Source organism: Hyperoodon ampullatus (assembly GCF_949752795.1).
Source record: "Hyperoodon ampullatus genome assembly, chromosome: 9".
In the NCBI taxonomy this organism is placed as follows: Eukaryota; Metazoa; Chordata; class Mammalia; order Artiodactyla; family Ziphiidae; genus Hyperoodon; species Hyperoodon ampullatus.
The window spans coordinates 61,378,490-61,399,377 of record NC_136922.1 but is presented as its reverse complement, the minus strand read 5'-3'; the positions used below and the strand labels follow the sequence as shown (position 1 = coordinate 61,399,377).

The window sequence follows — 20,888 nt, the reverse complement described above, 5'->3', positions numbered from 1 at the left end:
CTGAACAAAGGGCCCATCTGATATGGCACTGTGTTTTATGATGAGTCATAAGAATAAAAGATTTTTGCCTCTCAAAAGATTTCTCAGACCCAAAGAGGAGAAATAACTTCAAATTTTGGAATATAAGAACAGAACTAATGTTAAGTCTTCAAATTAGATTAGAAATCCATAACTTTTTGAGTCAATATGTAGATCTTAACATTTGTTACTATGATACTTCTCACAGTCCCTTTATAATCTAATTTTCTCACATAATAACATTCTTCTGACTTTGGGAAGGAAATGAGGAAAGTAGAAGAATATGGACCACTGCACTCCTACAGCTTCTTTGACGACCACATCACAGGCCAGGTACGTCCAACACAAAAGCATCATCCATCAATAAGCAAACAGACATGCACACAAATAACTTCTCCCTGAATCTGATCTCTAAGCAGGGCTCAGCAAGCTTTTCTATAAAAAGTCAGATAGTAAATATTTTCTTCATTGTATGCCTTAAGGTCTCTCACAACTACTCAACTCAGCCCTTTTAGCACAAAAACAGCTATATACAGTATGTAAACAAATGACTATGCTGTGTTCCAATACAACTTTACTTAGGGACAGGATACCTGAAATTCATATAACTTTCACATGACACGAAATGTTATTCTACTTTTGATATTTTTCCATCATTTTAAAATGTAAAAACCATTTTTAGCTCCTGTGCTGTGCAAAATTAGGCAGTGGGCCAGATTTAAAGAGTGTGGGCCAGATTTAAAGAATCAGTTGGCAGGGAGCACCTTCAAGATGGCAGAGGAATAAGACGTGGAGATCACCTTCCTCCCCACAAATACATCAAAAATACATCTACATGTGGAACAGCTCCTACAGAACACCTACTGAATGCTGGCAGAAGACCTCAGACCCCCCAAAATAACAGACGCCAGAGGGCGACCTACACGCAGAGGTGGGGCCAAATCCAAAGCTGAACCCCAGGAGCTGTGCGAACAAAGAAGAGAAAGGGAAATCTCTCCCAGCAGCCTCAGGAGCAGCAGATTAAATCTCCACCATCAACTTGATGTACGCTGCATCTCTGGAATATCTGAATAGACAACGAATCATCCCAAAACTGAGGCAGTGGACTTTGGGAGCAACTGTAGAGTTGGGGTTTCCTTTCTGCATCTAATTTGTTTCTAGCTTTATGTTTATCTTAGTTTAGTATTTAGAACTTATTATCATTGGTAGATTTGCTTATTAATTTGGTTGCTCTCTTCCTTTATATATATATATTTTTTCCCCTTTGTCTCTTTTTGTGAGTGTGTATCTGTATGCTTCTTTGTGTGTTTTGTCTGTATAGCTTTTTTACCATTTGTCCTAGGGTTCTGTCCATTTTTTTTTTTTTAGTATAGTTTTTAGTGCTTGTTATCATTGGTGGATTTGTTTATTGGTTTGGTTGCTCTCTTCCTTTTTTTAATTACTTTTTTATTTTTTAATTTTAATTATTTTTTATTTTAATAACTTTATTTTATTTTTCTTTCTCTTTTTTTTTTCTTTTCTCCCTTTTCTTCTGAGCCGTGTGGCTGACAGGGTCTTGGTGCTCTGGCCAGATGTCAGGCCTGAGCATCTGAGGTGGGAGAGCTGAGTACAGGACATTGGTCCACCAGAGACCTCCCAGCCCCTCGTAATATCAATCGACGAGAGCTCTCCCAGAAATCTCTGTCTCAACGCTAAGACCCAGCTCCATTCAATGACCAACAAGCTCCAGTGCTGGACACCCCATGCCAAACAACTAGCAAGACAGGAACAAAACCCCACCCATTAGCAGAGAGGCTGCCTAAAATCATAATAAGTTCACAGACACCCCAAAACACACCACTGGACATGGTCCTGCCCACCAGAAAGACAAGATCCTGCCTCATCCACCAGAACACAGGCACCAGTCCCCTCCACCTGGAGCCTACACAACACATTGAACCAACCTTACTCACTGGGGGCAGACACCAAAACAACGGGAACTACGAACCTGCAGCCTGTGAAAAGGAGACCCCAAACACAGTAAGTTAAGCAAAATGAGAAGATAGAGAAATGCACAGAAGATGAAGGAGCAAGGTAAAAACCCACCAGAACAAACAAGTGAAGAGGAAATAAGCAGTCTACCTGAAACAGAATTCAGAGCAATGAGAGTAAAGATGATCCAAAATCTTGGAAATAGAATGGAGAAAATACAAGAAACATTTAACAAGGACCTCGAAGAACTAAAGAGCAAACAAACAATGATGAACAACACAATAAATGAAATTTTAAAACTTCTAGAAGGAATCAATGGCAGAATAACTGAGGCAGAAGAGTGGATAAGTGACCTGGAATATAAAATAGTGGAAATAACTGCCTCAAAGCAGAATAAAGAAAAAAGAATGAAAAGAATTGAGGACAGTCTCAGAGACCTCTGGGACAACATTAAATGCACCAACATTCGAATTATAGGGGTCCCAGAAGAAGAAGAGAAAAAGAAAGGGACTGAGAAAATATTTGAAGAGATTATAGTTGAAAACTTCTCTAATATGGGAAAGGAAATAGTCAATCAAGTCCAGGAAGCACAGAGAGTCCCATACAGGATAAATCCAAGGAGAAACATACCAAGACACATATTAATCAAACTATCAAAAATTAAATACAAAGAAAAAATATTAAAAGCAGCAAGGGAAAAGCAACAAATAACATACAAGGGAATGCCCATGAGGTTAACAGCTTATTAACTGTTATTTTTCAGCAGAAACTCTGCAGTCCAGAAGGGAGTGGCAGGATATATTTAAAGGGATGAAAGGGAAAAACCTAAAACCAAGATTACTCTACCCAGCAAGGATCTCATTCAGATTCGATGGAGAAATTAAAACCTTTACAGATAAGCAAAAGCTAAGAGAATTCAGCCCACCAAACCAGTTCTAGAACAAATGTTAAAGGAACTTCTCTAGGCAAAAAACAAAAGAGAAGGAAAAGACCTACAATAACAAACCCAAAACAATTTAAAAAATAGTAATAGGAACATACATATCAATAATTACCTTAAATGTAAATGGATTAAACAATCCAACCAAAAGACATAGACTGGCTGAATGGATACAAAAACAAGACCCATATGTATGCTGTCTACAAGAGACCCACTTCAGACCTAGGGATACATACAGAATGAAAGTGAGGGGATGGAAGAAGACATTCCACGCAAATGGAAATCAAAAGAAAGCGGGAGTAGGAATTCTCATGTCAGACAAAATAGACTTCAAAATAAAGACTATCACAAGAGACAAAGAAGGACACTACATAATGATCAAGGGATCAATCCAGAAAGATATAACAATGGTAAATATTTATGCACCCAACATAGGAGAACCTCAATACAGAAGGCAAATGCTAACAGCCATAAAAGGGGAAATCGACAGTAACACAATAATAGTGGGGAACTTTAACACCCTACTTTCACCAATGGACAGATCAACCAAAATGAAAATAAATGAGGAAACACAAGCTTTAAATGATACATTAAACAAGATGGACCTAACTGATATTTATAGGACATTCCATCCAAAAACAACAGAATACACTTTCTTCTCAAGTGCTCATGAAACATTCTCCAGGATAGATCATATCTTGGGTCACAAATCAAGCCTTGGTAAATTTAAGAAAATTGAAATTGTATCAAGTATCTTTTCCAACCACAGCGCTAGAAGACTAGATATCAATTACAGGAAAAAAACTGTAAAGAATACAAACACATGGAGGCTAAACAATACATTACTAAATAACCAAGAGATCACTGAAGAAATCAAAGAGGAAATTAAAAAATACCAGAAACAAATGATAATGAAAATACGACAACCCAAAACCTATGGGATGCAGCAAAAGCAGTTCTAAGAGGGAAGTTTATACCAATACAATCCTACCTCAAGAAACAAGAAACATCTCAAACAAACAGCCTAAACTTACACCTAAAGCAATTAGAGAAAGAAGAACAAAAAACCCCCAAAGTTAGCAGAAGGAAAGAAATCATAAAGATCAGATCAGAAATAAAAAGAAATGAGGGAAATGATAGCAAAGATCAATGAAACTAAAAGCTGGTTCTTTGAGAAGATAAACAAAATTGATAAACCATTAGCCAGACTCATCAAGAAAAAAAGGGAAAAGACTCAAATCAATAGAATTAGAAATGAAAAAGAAGTAACAACTGACCCTACAGAAATACAAAGGATCATGAGAGATTACTACAAGCAACTATATGCCAATAAAATGGACAACCTGGAAGAAATGGACAAATTCTTAGAAAAGCACAACCTTCCGAGACTGAACCAGGAAGAAATAGAAAATATAAACAGACCAATCACAAGCACTGAAATTGAAACTTTGATTAAAAATCTTCCAACAAACAAAAGCCCAGGACCAGATTCTTCAAAGGCAAATTCTATCAGACATTTAAAGAAGAGCTAACACCTATCCTTCTCAAACTCTTCCAAAATATAGCAGAGGGAGGCACACTCCCAAACTCATTCTATGAGGCCACCATCACCCTGATACCAAAACGAGACAAAGATGTCACAAAGAAAGAAAACTACAGGCCAGTATCACTGATGAACATAGATGCAAAAATTCTCAACAAAATACTAGCAATCAGAATCCAGCAGCACATTAAAAGGATCATACACCATGATCAAGTGGGGTTTATCCCAGGAATGCAAGGATTCTTCAATATATGCAAATCAATCAATGTGATATACCATATTAACAAACTGAAGGAGACAAAACATACGATCATCTCAATAGATGCAGAAAAAGCTTTCGAAAAAATTCAACACCCATTTATGATAGAAACTCTCCAGAAAGTAGGCATAGAGGGAACCTTCCTCAACATAATAAAGGCCATATATGACAAACCCACAGCCAACATCGTTCTCAATGGTGAAAAACTGAAATCATTTCCACTAAGATCAGGAACAGGACAAGGTTGCCCACTCTCACCACTATTATTCAACATAGTTTTGAAACTTTTAGCCACAGCAATCAGAGAAGAAAAAGAAATAAAAGGAATCCAAATAGGAAAAGAAGTAAAACTGTCACTGTTTGTAGATGACATGATACTATACCTAGAGAATCCTAAAGATGCCACCAGAAAACTACTAGAGCTAATCAATGAATTTGGTAATGTAGCAGGATACAAAATTAATGCACAGAAATCTCTTGCATTCCTATACACTAATGATGAAAAATCTGAAAGAGAAACTAAGGAAACACTCCCATTTACCACTGCAACAAAAAGAATAAAATACCTAGGAATAAGCCTACCTAAGGAGACAAAAGACGTGTATGCAGAAAACTATAAGACACTGATAAAAGAAATTAAAGAGATAAAAACAGATGCAAAGATATACCATGTTCTTGGATTGGAAGAATCAACACTGTGAAAATGACTGTACTACCCAAAGCAATCTACAGATTCAATGCAATCCCTATGAAACTACCAACGGCATTTTTCACAGAACTAGAGCAAAAAAAATCACAATTTGTTTGGAAACACAAAAGACCCCAAATAGCCGAAGAAATCTTGAGAAAGAAAATCGGAGTTGGAGGAATCAGGCTCCCTGACTTCAGACTATACTACAAAGCTATAGTAATCAAGAGAGTATGGTACTGGCACAAAAACAGAAATATAGATCAGTGGAACAGGATAGAAAGCCCAGAGATAAACCCACGCACATATGGTCACCTTATCTTTGATAAAGGAGGTAAGAATATACAATGGAGAAAAGACAGCCTCTTCAATAAGTGGTGCTGGGAAAACCGGACAGCTACATGTAAAACGATGAAATTAGAACACTCCCTAACACCATACACAAAAATAAACTCAAAATGGAGTAAAGACCTAAATATAAGGCCAGACACTATAAAACTCTTAGAGGAAAAGATAGGCAGAACACTCTATGACATAAATCACAGAAAGATCCTTCCTGATCCACCTCCTAGAGAAATGGAAAAACAAAAATAAACAAATGGGACCTAATGGAACTTAAAAGCTTTTGAACAGCAAAGGAAACTGTAAACCATAAAATGAAAAGACAACCCTCAGAATGGGAGAAAATATTTTTAAACAAAGCAACTGACAAAGGATTAATCTCCAAAATATACAAGCAGCTCATGCAGCTCAATATCAAAAAAACAAACAACCCAATCCCAAAATGGGCAGAAAACCTAAATAGACATTTCTCCAAAGAAGATATACAGATTGCCAACAAACACATGAAAGGATGCTCAACATCACTAATCATTAGAGAAATGCAAATCAAAACTACAATGAGGTATCACCTCACACCAGTCAGAATGAGCATCATCAAAAAGTCTACAAACAATAAATGCTGGAGAAGGTGTGGAGAAAAGGGAACCCTCTTGCACTGCTGGTGGGAATGTAAATTCATACAGCCACTATGGAGAACAGTATGGAGGTTCCTTAAAAAACTAAAAACAGAACTACCATATGACCCAGCAATCCCACTACTGGGCATATACCCTGAGAAAACCATCATTCAAAGAGTCATGTACCACAATGTTCATTGCAGCTCTGTTTACAATAGTCAGGACATGGAAGAAACCTGAGTGTCCATCGACAGATGAATGGATAAAGAAGATGTGGCACATATATACAATGGAATATTACTCAGCCATAAAAAGAAATGAAATTGAGTTATTTGTAGTGAGGTGGATGGACTTAGAGTCTGTCATACAGAGTGAAGTAAGTCAGAAAGAGAAAGACAAATACTGTATGCTAACACATATATACGGAATTGAAGAAAAAGAAAAAAATGTCATGAAGAACCTAGGGGTAAGACAGGAATAAAGACATAGACCTACTAGAGAATGAACTTGAGGATGTAGGGAGGGGGAAGGGTAAGCTGTGACAAAGTGAGAGAGTGGCTTGGACATATATACACTACCAAACGTAAAATAGATAGCTAGTGGGAAGCAGCTGCATAGCACAGGGAGATCAGCTCGGTGCTTTGTGAGCACCTAGAGGGGTGGGATAGGGAGGGTGGGAGGGAAGGAGATGCAAGAGGGAAGAGATACGGGGATATATGTATATGTATAGCTGATTCACTTTGTTATACAGCAGAAACTAACACACCATTGTAAAGCAATTATACTCCAATAAAGATGTTAAAAAAAAAATCAGTTGGCAATCAACTTGGTCGCAGTTTCTTCAAAATTGTTTTTTCTTGTACACAGACAACTATCATCATATCCTGAGGGGCACAATGTACTAAGTACTGTATAATGCAGTTACCCCTTGGAAATGTATCTTCTGCAGAGATGGTATTCTAGTTGGCAAGCTTACATTGGCTTCATAAAATATTTACTAGGGGACTCAAAGTTCTCTCCTGATTTGCATTCTTATCTGATTGATGACGGTGGTGTGTAATCACTGCAAAATGTAAGAGTTGTATTTAAATAATGATAGAAGCAACCATGTGCCAGCCCTGTACAATATTAATTATTCTCAGCTGGTCAGAGTAAACTATTGATAAGTACCAGTTCAATTCGTCAAAATCTTTAGTCAAATGTAAACAGCCTCCACTTGTTAAAAAAAAGGGGGGGGCAGTTTGACAGACTATATGTTAATATCTGATAATCACTGAATACATTTCCTGTGTCCTGATGCAGTAACCACTGAGCCCACTTGCCTCCTCTTTAATGAGCAACATGTACCACACAGAAGCTACTGACCTGCATCAGGATTATCCTGAAAAAGTTAAGCTTCCTGAATCCCTGGGAATGATTAGATGCTTCATATTGTGTTTATTACTAAACAGAAAAGTGAACAGATACTCCTCATCTCCAATTTTTAGAAATGATTTCACTGTTTTTATAAAAATGCTCATTATAAAAAATTTAAGCAACTCTTAAAAGTACAATGAAGTCAGCAACCAATGAACCAAACGCATTTTTTGTTTGGTGGGTGAACAGTATTCCAGACAGCTCTCTCTGTGCATATGTAGAGACGGAAGAACAAGTAGAATAATTTTATAACAATGGGATCATAATAGCACGTGGTTTAAAAAAACTCTTATTTGAATAGAACATAAACAAAAGAAGTGAACATTGGATGAATTGCTGGACTTCAGATACACGTTTCTTTACTCCAAGAACAGTTTCTAAGTGACATCTCCAAACTTAAAAGTGAAGAAAATTATGAAAAAATATATTGAGATAATTATTTTTTAATTGACATAGCAAATACTATTGATGGATTTTCTAGACTATTCTTTATAATTTCATTATTATAAAAATATACAGCTGCATAGTAAAAAAAAAAAAAAAAAAAAAACTACTACAAGAATATGCGGTGAGAAAGTAAAAACTACCTGCCTACCTTCTTCTTTCTAAGCCCCATTCCTCAGATATAACCACCAAGTATCCGCAGACATATCCTTAACATTTATCAGAATACGTTTGTGCAAGCCCTTTTTATGATGTATTGTTTTGTATCTTGCTTTTTTTCACTTCAAAAGCATTTTTTTTTTTTTTTTTTTGCGGTACGCAGGCCTCTCACTGTTGTGGCCTCTCCCGTTGTGGAGCAACAGGTTCTGGACGCGCAGGCTCAGCGGCCATGGCTCACGGGCCCAGCCGCTCCGTGGCATGTGGGATCTTCCCGGACTGGGGCACGAACCCATATCCCCTGCATCGGCAGGCGGACTCTCAACCACTGCGCCACCAGGGAAGCCCAACAATACATATCTTTGACACCTTGCCATATCAGTAAAAATAGCTAATAATAACTGCTGGCATCAATTGAGCACTCACTATGTGCCACTCCTCGTTCTGTGTTTCACAAATATTAACTCACCTAATCCTCAGAACAACCCTGCAAGGCACAAAGAGAGACTAAGCCACGTGCCCAAGCTCTCGCCGCTGGAGAGGGGTGAAGGTGAGTTACCTCCACAGCCTGTTCTCTACGCCAGCAGAGAAGGGGCTGAAAGGCTTGCCATGCACACTTTGCCAAAACAGGAATAAACTGTGTTATACCACCTCCCCATCATCAAAAGGAAAGGCAGAAAGAAGAGGAGGGCCCAGAAAAAAATGACAAGATGCCATTGCTGCACAGTCCAGCACACAAGTGGAGACCCAGATACACTCGTTCCAAAACTTGGCAGAGGGAAGGGTGGGTGGTGAGAATTTCCAGGCAGCTCAACTGCAGCAAAGGACCATCCAGAGCTTAGCACGATCACCTCTCGTTACATTTATGAAGAATGGGTACTTATATTTCCCCCCCAAACACAGATCTGATAAGGTCCAGGTATCTGTTCTCCCTAGCCCTACTTCCTAACCTTCAGATATATTACCGTTCTAGGTCTTTCCAATGTTCAGAGGATGAAGGTCAAGCCCTTAATATAGTATATGCATAGCCACTGAGGAGTGTGGCCCGGCCTTCCCACCAATGCTTTGCATTTGATCATCTTCTTGCCTGGGATGATCTTTCCTTTTCCTCAGACATTCTAGAGCTCTCAGCCGCAGGATCCTCCTTAGTAAAATTCTCCCTGGTCTCCTGGTCTAAATCAATTCCTGTTGTTACATGGACCCAGTAGAGCCATATTCCTCTTTTTAAAATTCAGTTTGTACTTACGATTTTTAGTATGATCATTCGGTTAATACCCACCAACCATCCCAGATTATAAGCTTCATGACAGCAGGAACCATGTTGGATTTTGCTCAGTACTAAATTCAAAGCTTTAGCACGGAGCCTGGTACATATTGGGCACTGAATTCATATTTCTGGAATGAATGAATGAATGAAACTTTCTGAGGTTTAGGATACGAATGTAGCATTTTCATCTTGGATCACTGCAGGTGGTATTCATATGAAAGGACAATTTTATCAGACAACCAACATTAGCAGAATGACTTCAGAAGTCATACAGGCAGGTGGGCTATAAAAATACTGTCAAAAGAGATCCCCGCTCCACACCCTGCCTGCCCTCTAAAAATGATAACAGAAGGGACTTCCCTGGTGGTCCAGTGGTAAAGAATCTGCCTTACAATGCAGGGGATGCAGGTTCGATTCCTAGTCGGCGAACTAGGATCCCACGTGTGGTGGGGCAACTAAGCCCGCATGTCACAACTACTGAGCTTGCGCGCCTCAACTAGAGCCCACGAGCTGCAAACTACAGAGCCCACGTGCTCTGGAGCCTGAGCGCAACAACTAGAGAAGAGAAAACCTGCACGCCACAACTAGAAAGAAGCCCACGCACCGCAACGAGGAGCCCACACGCCGCAACAAAAGGCATGCCTCAATGAAGATCCCACGTGCTGCAACTAAGACACCACACACCCAAAAATAAATAAATAAATAAACAAACAATAAAAATCTAAAAAAAATGGTAACAGAAAAAAAGAAAACACAAATAAACAAAAGGCATGCGCGTTAACTTCATCTTGATACATTTTCCCTGAAAGAGTAGCATGGAAAATTGAAAAGCTGTTTAGCGGTGGGTCACTATGTTATCCCTTCAATGCTACAAACAACTTTTCCACCTTCATTTAGCAAATGGAGCCTGACAAATAAATACTATGCACCAGATCTTCATCTCTCAAATAATTAGCTTGTACTGTTAAGGGAAATTACTTGATTGCCTCAAGTCTATTCTTGCAGGTTTCATGCCAAGGCAATAATACTAATAAGCCTTATAACATTCCATTTAACTGTTCGTTCAACGAATATTTATTGGGCACTAATGTTGGGCACATTATTATTTGCCCACTACCCGAAGGAAATGGGAGACACATAAAACCAAAGCCTTTTTGAAGTACTGGAAAGAAAACACACACACCCGAGTGTGGAAATGAAGACTTTGAAGCACCCCTTAGAGAATCTCAGGCTTGTGGGTTGAGTCCACCCCCAAAGCACCAACCTACCTCATCTTTGAAAGGAAGGCAGTGAAGACAAATGATTATCGAGCTGCTGTGCATACGCCACATTTAATATTCTCCATGTCATTTCTAAACAGTTTGGGGCACTTCTAAAAGTCCTAAAGAGACTGCTGCTTCCCTGTATCCTGGTGCCAACAAGAGTCATCGCCCTATAAATCATTAAAACATACCAAATAAAGATATTTGTACCCCACTCTCTTAGGGATGATAAATGACCAGCAAATGAGTCCAAGCTGTATTTTGCAGAATGATTTTTCTTTTTGAAGCCGAACTGTGTCTTATTTTAAATAACATTCTACCCAATGCCAAGAAAAGGCAAGGGAGAGAGAGGGAAATTAATGAGCAAATAAACATATTTTTCAGCTACGAAAACCAGGGCTGTTACTGAGGTGCGACTGCAAGAAAGAAAAAATGATTCTGTTTACTTTCTCTCATCCTCTACCACATCCATTTATTTGAGAGAGCAAATCAGGAGAGACAGCGAGAAGCCTGACACAGCTGGTTTCAGTCAATAGGGGTCATTTTCATTCGGTCTGTGTATTTTATCAGCTCCTTGTTCACTGTTCCCAATGGGAGGATGGGCCTGCTGCCCAGGATCTGAGTTCTGGTAAGAAACCAGCTATCTACCTCATCCCATACCATGCACGATCACTGCCATGGTGGCCCCGTCCCAGCACCTCTTTACTCTCCAGCTTAGCACAGTTTTGCATCACAGCCTGTCCTGTGAGGCCCAGGTACATGCAAACGTCATTACCTCCGTGTGGGTGCACGCATGTGGCCTGCGTGAGAACACACGCACGACACACCCACCCACACTCACCCCAGGCAATTTATCTCCCATTAACAACTCACTCTTGTCCGTTAGAAACATTTGTGGAACTATAAAAACATTTCTTCTCCATTTTCAGCTCGGCCGATTGCTTATGCTTTACAGACTCTGAAAGCCAAACCGAATTAAACAAATATTTGAAATTCAGTTGGATGGGGGGTGGGCATGGTTGAAGCATTCTTTCTAGAAAGGTTTTAATTAAAAACGGCTCTTGGGTTTTGTTCCAGAAAAGAACGTGATAACCTCGAAATGTAGTGTTGCTGATTGACCACAAGTAAGAGACTATCTATATGAAAATAAGATAAAATCCATCTTCATATTTCCTTTTGAACATGAAACAATCGCCATCAGTGGCCACCCCAAGGTATTTCTGTAAATGTAATTTCTTCTTTCTTTCTCCTTCCCAACATAGTTGATCAGCTGAGGTGGTAACACAGGCTCCTGAATGGTCCAAATGGTCAATGGTGTGACACCTCCAGAAGCCTTCACTGGAGGAGTGCTTGCAATATCGATGATTACTGACTTGCTCTAGGTATCAAGGATTTCTGAAATTAAGTCTCTGAATTCACGAAAAATAACTGATATTTATCCACTGAATTTTATGACACTATGTCGCCAGTTGGATCCCAAAATGCTTCCCAAAGTTGGGGAGAGGTAGGGATGAGAGGGTGCCATGGGATAGTTACACAAACTTTGAACTTCACTCAGCCAAGGCAGAAATAGCTCTAATGCCCAGATTCACATTTTGGCTTCAGGATGTCTGTTGAAAATGATCATATAACTCTGATAGCAGAGTGGATCTTAAAATCCACCTTTATTTCAGAATCATTGTTAAGAAAATTAATTAAAATCACGCCCGGCTTAATCACTTGGAATAAAGTATGCTCCTTTCGAAACTTGTATAATGTAACTCAGCTCCGATGGTTTCACAGTTTAAGTATTCTTCTGCTTTAGATTTTGGTTTGGTAGTAAAATTTCAAATAAGGCTACCAGGTTGGCAGAAGAGATTACCAGGGAAAGGGGAGGATCCTATAGGGTCTGGGAGGAAAACTATTCATACTCTTTGTCATGTTGTCATTAAAAAGTAGTAACTCTGAAGATATTAGAAATGATGTAATTATTAAAAAACACAAAGGAATTGTATTATACATCAATACTCTAGTCCACTGGAAAACGATGCAAGGAAATCTCACAAATAAGGATGGTACCTCAGAAAAGTGGAATTTCGGCAATTCTAAAGTAAGCAAGGAAAAGAATTCAGTGTTTGATTTCACTCTCTCATTGTCCACTTGCGGGTATAACTTCTAAAGTGAGGTAAAGCAGACCTAAGCGCTAGGTGACATGTTAAACTTCGGTGGTTAAAAAGCCAAACAAACCCCAGAGACAAATCTTAAGCAATTTCCCTGCCACCCTTTTTATATTAATGTCTAAATCGTATAGTAATTACAGTTCTGCAAGAGTGAGCCTTCAATTTATTCTTAAGTGAAGAAATTAATGAACACACATTTATAGAATTGTTCTATTTCAGATACTGCTTCCCTGCATCTCTGACTCAGGGGCTGTCATTTATAATTCAGCAGGCTGGTGAGCATTTTAAGAGGCTGTGCATTTTAGTGAATTTCAAAACCAACTGCTGTTCTGAGAGCAGGAGCTAGTCTTCATTCTACTGTAAGACAGCTTTAACTAAGTCCTTAGATAAGTAAACCACTTGGCTCTACATGTCCTAATCTACCTAACTAATGAGGGCAGGATCCTGAGCTCCCTATTCCATTAGAGAGAGGGTCTGAGTTCATGCCTGCTAAGGGATAGGAATCTGTTGGAGAAGTGAGTTGTATGAATGTCTAAAATAAAGAAAGAAATGTCATTGTTTCAGAGAACTTCAGAAGAAGAACGAAAGACTTGGAGTGAGAAATCTAGGTTTAAAAGCCTGGCTCTGCCACCTTGGCTGGTCACCTTGAGCTTCAAATTCCTCCTCTATGACATGGGGATACATAATGGAATAAGAAACTGTATAAGCCATAAGGATATACTGAATAATTAGTCGGACAGAGTGGAGTTGTTTTGTTGGCAGAGTTTTAATACCAGCTTTTGATGAAAAATAAGAAAAGGAGATATTAACCTCTTTTTCTTAGCATTAAAATATATTTGTTTTACTTTAGATTTTTAAAATTCAAAATAAAGCACAATGGAATATTACTCATCCATAAAAGGGAATGAAGTTCTGATACCTGCGGAAACATAGATGAATCTCAAAAAACATTATCAAATGGAAAAAGCCAGACAGAATGGGTCACATAGTGTATGAATCCATTTACACAAAATGTCTAGAATAGGTAAATGCACAGAAACAGAAAACAGACTAGTGGTTGCCAGGGGCTGGGGGGAGGGGAGAATGGGGAGTAACTGCTTAATGGGTACAGGGTTTCCTTTGGGGGTGATGCAAATATTTTGGAACTAGATAAAGGTGATGGTTGCACAACAGTTTGAATGTACTAAATGCCACTGAAAGGTACAATTTATAATGGCTAATTTTATGTTATATGAATTTTGTCAATTAAAAAATATTTTAAAAATAAAGCACATAAAGCAAAATAAGAATCTCTTAACTTTTAATAGGGTGCTAATAGAAACTCTTGACTTCACCTGAGAATGACTAATATTCATTATGATGCCACCTTAAGTGAAACACTGTATTGTGAACAATAAAAGCCAAAAAGATACTTTGCCCTAGAATGGATAAGGTCCAAGCCAGGTTTTCGGTATGTCTCAGGGAATTTGACTCCTCTGCAAGACATTGGCACCCTCTTTTTTCTACAATTCTATCATCTCCTAGCTGGCTTAGAACTAAAGAGAAAATGCAGAAGCCACATCCATCAACTGTGTGTGATACAAAGCTAGTAGAGAGTATTAAATACACTGGATGATGAACCAGTATCCAAAAAGATCTTGGCAGACTAGCATCAAGGAATCCAATATGAGAAATTTAATGGGGAACACTGTAACCTCTTATGCTTGGTTAACAAAAACAAAAAGAAAACCCCCAAAACACCAGTACTGTACAATGGAAGCTCAGGGGAGACGTAGCTTGGCAGTTACATATGTAACAGAGGATGCAGGGATTTTGTATGACTTTGTAAAGCACCCCTATGTGACGCACATGTCAAAACAACTAATGTGACTTTTCAGCTGCATCAACAAAACTAGATTAGAGAACTTAATGCAAGAGGGTGAGAGTCCTGTTCACCTCTGCACAGGCCAGGATGTGTGCCATACAAGCCCGTGTCCCCATATCCCTGCCCCCCGCAAAATCTCACGTCATGCCTAATAGATGTTGGATTGTCTCTAGGGGAGTATCCCAATTCTCAGTTGACATTCCATACATGCTGTTACCACTTTCCCTCTCTAATGACACTGTGATGAATATCCTTGTATTTGCACAGCTCAGCATATTTGCCTTGTTATTTTAAAAATGTGTTCATTATTTAAAAAAAAAAAAAACAAAAAACCTGATGACTTGATCCATCCAGTTGGGTTCAGTTTCTGGGCAGAGGTGATGATGATGGTGAATGGTAGTAGTAGTGCATGCGTGCGTGCATGTGTGTGTGTGTGTGTGTGTTGTGTGGTGTGTAGGGAATGGGAGCTGGGTGTCTGTTAAGGGAGATGTAAAAGGAAAAGATGGGGGTGGTGCAACTGTTAAGTATCGGCTTCAGTTAAGGAGCCTTTTCTTGGATTTTATTTTCCTATTCTGTCAATATACCCATATCCAGGGGAGATACTGCCATCTTACAGTTTTAGGGTCCCCTGCTCCTTTCAGATTACTGAGCTCCTTAAGCACTACGGAATGACCTTGGGTACTAACTTGGCCCTAGCAGGTATTATATGCTCCTGGATGGTTTCCCTGGCAATTTTAAAGGTGCTGAATACACAGTGGCCTTAGAATAAATATTTGTTGATTGCCTGCCTGCCTGCCTGCTGCCTGCAAGTCTCCAGGAGTGGTGCCTAGCCATGGAATGTCTTTAAAGCGTTGGCCTACAATTTTCTCCACGGAAAGAATGCCTTCTGGTGGTGGTTGCAGGCAGAATAATGGCCTTTGTCTTGCTAGTGAACACTACACACACCCCAAAACCCAGCACCTGCAAGCCTGGGTAATTTTAGGTAAGGGTTTCTTTCTAGCTTTTATAGAAGAAAGTTCCATTGGAAAAAAAGTAATCCTTTGTTATTTTATTTTGGACGAGCTTTTAATCAGAAACACAGGCAGTAACATATGTTAGAAAAAGACATATGAAACATAGAATTTTGCATTTATAACTCACTATGGAAAATCCATGTTAATGCAACACTAAGTTTGGGGTTTTAATTGCACAGAAGTCATGAAATTCAGATTGAAGTTCCCACAGCAAACTTGACACCATATGTGCATCCCAGGGCCCTTCCTGAGTGGGGTGACCTCATTATTGGGCAAAAAAGTGATGCAATGAATAGTGATGGATAGGATTTCTCCTCACTGCTACACTTCCCATCATCCCAAGAAAGATGGACAGTGGGCAACATTAACTATACCAATTGCTCCCTTTTTAATGCACAGCAGTCCTTGGGTGTGTGCTTGATGACCATCATGAAGAGCCACTGCACTGCAGCGTCGGAGGCGGGAGGTCCACGACTTGGCAGTGTGCTGCTTGGGTGGTGCAGCCAGGCACCCCATCACCAGTCCTCCATCAGGTCCTTACCCACACCCTTCCTAGAGCAGCTGTATTCAGTGGGCACTGCCCTCCCACCCCCACTCCATCCCCAGAGGACACCTCTCAGTAACTCAGATGCTCAAACTTCTGCATCTGAATGTCTGACTAAAAGGACCTTCCCGGACACACCTCTGCCTGGTGTTGGCAAGGCTTCTCCAGGACGGCTGTTCCATATTGTCGTCTTCTAGCTTTATTCCACTTGTTGGGAAATGGCAAGATGTGTGCCATTCCTTGTGGAGTCATGTGTTGTCTGGCCAAGGGGGTCTCAAGCTTATTATAGGTAAAAAGTCTCCATGTGTTTCTCTTAAACTATGGGTAGTAGATTGTATGGAAGTATAAGTTGTTCTGCCCCTCGGTATCGATATCCACACCTCACAAACATGTGGCGTATGTCCAGTTCTGTTTTTCTTCTTGGTAAATGGTATGGTACGTTCTGTTCTCCACACTCTCCTTTGCCTCTGATCTGATCCCTGCTTGAGTCCCCCCAAGCATATCAACAAAGATATGGGCGAAGACTGGGGATGGGGGTGGGGAAGAGAAAGAGTGTGTAATAGACTCTGATCATTAAGTGCTGCTTAAGTTTTTCTGGGGGGTGCTTTGTAAGTGTTCGTGGTCCAAAGCCACTGGACCAATAGCCAAATCAACTTGCTGTGATGGCTCTACCATCCTCTTAAAAAAGAGTTCCCGGTCTGCCTGTGAGTGGTCTGGACTGTATGGTGCTCAACTCGGCAGCTCGCAGACAACAGAGACAGCACATCCACCAATAGCCCCTGGGCTCTGAGCACATCGAGAATCAGTAATGCCATTTGTCAATGGCCTGTTCTCACTGAGCAGGAAGGACCAGGAGAAACCTGGGAGAGACTCGGGATGAAGGAGCACCATCATTAATAAAAGCTTCTATCACAGCACAATCTTTGGGTTTTTAGGCAAAACACAGCAGGGAGAGTAAAGCTGTGCATGGGGAAACTAAAACAAAACCCAAAAGATGTTTTTTGTTGTTGTTGTTGATGTTTACATTTAAGGCAAAAAAAAAAATTTTTTTATAATGCATATCTACATTTAAGGCATTTCCAAGAGAAGCCATTTATAATTTATGAAGAGTCTGGTTGTTTGTGTGTTTATAAAAAGTTATGCTTAAGGAGAACTTTTGAATTAGGCCCAAGAAGATGATAGTGCAGAGTACTTCCAGCCAAAAAATGAGGAACAACTTTTTTTTCTGAGCTGATGTGTATCCAAATCATGTGGATTCTCACACGCAGTTTAAAAATTCCATTAATATTTAGCTGTTGAAGAATAAGTTTTCTGTACTCTTTTCTAACTGGAGAGCTTTTCTTGTTTCAGGAGGTATGACTAGCAGAATACATTAACTATTTGGCACATTTTTAAGAGTGAAATTACAGTCTCTTGCTAAGCTATCTTTTTACCTCTTCATTTCTATTGTCTCCATGGTGTACAATTCAATAAACCAGAGATCTAACTCTACTGTTTCACTGCCTACAACCTAAGTAATGGGGGTAGTGGAGTGGGGAATGTGGAACCACCTCTTTAAATCATATTGTCACAACTGAGTACCGTTCTAAAAACGCCAAATAGAAAGCTTTCTGGTTGATTTATTCATTGAAAATGGCCTAAGAATTTATCTTCTAACAAGCTTAAGGTATCATTTTCATGAACTGTCTTCTCTTCCAGCTTAAGCAATTTCTTTTCTGACTCCAAATTTCTCCTAAGCAACTACTCACCAGGGACTGACAATAATAGTAGCTTGTCCTAAATCACTGCCTTCCTTCTAGAGCGAGCAAAGTTCTTTGCAGATATTAAACCTTTGAAGTAGGTGATGAAGATCATCCCCCATGATATGAAGATGTAGGAAATTCCTCTGAAGAAATAAATGTTAAGTCACCTGCTCGAGAGCCAGTGTAGACAAGGGATTGGAACCTGACGTTCTTTGTGGTGCAGCCTGACAGTTTGCCTAGTTAGAAGAAGATGGTAGATAATATAAAAAGCATGTGGAAAAGGCAAAAAGGAAGAAAGAGGCAAAAGGCCAGAGGGAAGGGAAAAAGATATAGAGGAGGAAAGGAAGTCAGCTCAACTGGAGGTGGAAAACATGCTCTACCCAAGGGCTCTGATATTTGTATTTATTCATATACAATGATAAGGCAGAATCATTGTAAAAGAGAAGTGGATACAAGATTGAGTCAAAGGACTCCAAACTCAAACAAGCTCAATTCCCTTTTTTAGAGAATTTCCCACTCCACCCTAGTTTCCACATAAATTAATTAAGGGTGTTTATCAAGTGATTTCTTCCTTTCACCAAATGCCAGTTATAGAGAGTCTGGATTTGGTGTGGCAGCTAAGGAAAGAACTGTATCTTGTGGGGTTGTTTTTTATATGAATAACATTATATATAGACATCTTCCCACTTCTGTAAGGTTTTCAAAGCATGCGTGGTTAACCGGAGGCTAACAAAATGGTTAACCAAACGTGTCACTGCTAAGCCCAGTGGAAATAGTGATGGCAGCTCTAGCGATGGGGAGTTGTTCTTCCGTTTCTGTGACACATTCCACCCAGCATCCAGCCTGACTTTCAGAATGGCATCACGCTTTGAAGAGCATATTGGAGGCTGCAGACTTCATGTGGGGCAAGCCAAGCTGACCAGGGGAAGGGCCATCTGCATTTACAGACTACTGCTCCTGCAAGAGTGGACTTAATTCTACACACTCTTTATGTGTGCAGAGAGATAAGCCCTCCAAAAGGACTCTCTTCAGTCCACTGCCCTTTGCTTAGTTTTGATCTCAGGTAAAATTCGACCTGAGGGCATCTACCCACCCTCGCCCGGACTCCATGGTTCCTACGCGTGAAGACAGACTGCCTATATAAGGCATGTACAGGCGTGGGAGCGCCTCTTTCCCTTCGGCGCGCCTTTGAAGATCCTGGTGTCACCGTGGGCCACCGCCCCGCTCGCTGTTACCGGTATTGTAAGAACAAGCCATACCCAAAGTCTCGCTTCTGCCGAGGTGTCCCTGATGCTAAGATCTGCATCTTTGACCTGGGGCGGAAGAAGGCGAAGGTGGATGAGTTCCCACTCTGTGGCTGCATGGTGTGTCGGATGGGTATGAGCAGCTCTCCTCTGAAGCCCTGGAGGCTGCCTGTATTTGTGCCAACAAGTACATGGTGAAAAGCTGTGGCAAAGATGGTTTTCACATTCGAGTGCAGCGCCACCTCTTCCACTGTCGTCCGCATCAACAAGATGTTGTCCTGTGCTGGAGCTGATAGGCTGCGGGGCCTTTGGAAAGCCCCAGAGCACAGTGGCTAGGATCCACATTGGCCAAGTCATAATGTCCATCCGCACCAAGCTGCAGAACAAGGAGCATGTGACTGAGGCCCTCCGCAGGGCCAAGTTCAAGTTCCCTGGCCGCCAGAAGATCCACATATCCAAGAAGTGGGAATTTACTAAGTTTAACTCCGACGAATTTGAAAACATGGTGGCAGAAAAGCGGCTTATCCCGGATGGCTATGGGGTCAAATACAGCCCTAATCGTGGCCCTCTGGACAAACGGCGGGTCCTGCACTAATGAAAACCTTGTTGCTGTTCCTTCTTTACGCATGCCCACCAATAAATCCTACTTTCTTGTCAAAAAAACAAAAAGAATCCTTGCTGGAAATAGGAGGGATATGTACTAAAAACTCAATTTTTAAACAAACAAAGAAGTAAATATTATACTATTTTGCAACCAAACCCAACTATTTTCCCAAGGGTGAGGGTGGGGAATCTTTAAATCAGATTCCAACAAGAAAAAATACATCTAAGTTACTCAATCTGGCTACACAGTATTGCCTCCCTTGGTGTTCTTGGAAGACTGGGGAAATATAGACAGGGAAAATGAATGGAAAGAAGCATGTACTCATTCTTCTAAGTCTTTCTTTTATCATTCCAGGTTTAAAATTTTTAAACTAGTCTCCATTTTTCACTTAAGGATAGAGTGTGTATCACAGGATAAAAATCAGGGACTCTAGGAGTGTGTATTCAAGATTCATGCTGAGCACACTGGTACTTAATACTATATTAATCTACCTTCTGAAATAACAGTTACACTTCTTTCTGAATCCTAATTTTGCACACTCTTCGTGTGCAGAGATGGTAAGCCCTCCGAAAGCACTCTCTCCTGCTCTTTGCTTAGTTTTGATCTCAGATAAAATTCAGATCTCGGTAACATCAGTTGTCAATTAAGTATATTATCAAAAGGACACCACAGGGCTTCCCTGGTGGCGCAGTGGTTGGGAGTCCGCCTGCCAATGCGGGGGACACGAGTTCGTGCCCCGGTCTGGGAAGATGCCACATGCCGCAGAGCGGCTGGGCCTGTGAGTCGTGGCTGCTG

At 40.3% G+C, this 20,888-nt stretch overlaps 1 protein-coding gene and 1 pseudogene across 3 annotated transcripts in view; one reads left to right on the top strand and one right to left on the bottom strand.

Moving 5' to 3' along the window:
- CREB5 (cAMP responsive element binding protein 5) overlaps window positions 1–20,888 on the bottom strand; it is a gene marked incomplete at its 5' end in the record, with an annotated part of 330,757 nt that overhangs the window by 15,144 nt on the left and 294,725 nt on the right. The gene's annotated exons all lie outside the window — the stretch shown is intronic.
- LOC307057927 (large ribosomal subunit protein uL16-like) lies at window positions 283–20,084 on the top strand (annotated as a pseudogene). The gene is made up of 3 exons: window positions 283–351; window positions 15,588–15,645; window positions 19,401–20,084. The product of its transcript is annotated as a large ribosomal subunit protein uL16-like (transcript).